Genomic DNA, 412 nt, shown 5'->3' with positions numbered 1-412 from the left:
GACAGAGGATGAGATGGCTGGATGGCATCACTGACTCGATGGATGCGAGTCTGAGTGAACTCCGGGAGTTGGTGATGGACAGGGAGGCCTGGCGTGCTGTGATTCATGGGGTCGCAAAGAGTCGGACGTGACTGAGCGACTGATCTGATCTGATCTGAGCAACTGAGCAGCAACAAATTTATACCATAAATATTGGCAAACAGCACATCAGCGATTGTTTGTGTAGAGAGCTAGTTAACCACCACATTGCTGTACAGATCTGTATATTTGCCAGAAGTCATTACATTTATATGGTTTAAAATTTTGGACACTTCAATTTACATGTATTTTACTTAATACAAATAATAATAGAATGTTTTCTTCCATTTCAATTACAGTCTTTTGGGACCTTTTAGACACCTTGACCCAAGTC

Source organism: Bison bison, unplaced genomic scaffold (genome assembly GCF_000754665.1).
Source record: "Bison bison bison isolate TAMUID 2011002044 unplaced genomic scaffold, Bison_UMD1.0 scf7180017863821, whole genome shotgun sequence".
Classification (NCBI taxonomy): domain Eukaryota; kingdom Metazoa; phylum Chordata; class Mammalia; order Artiodactyla; family Bovidae; genus Bison; species Bison bison.
This window is presented reverse-complemented; position numbering follows the sequence as displayed.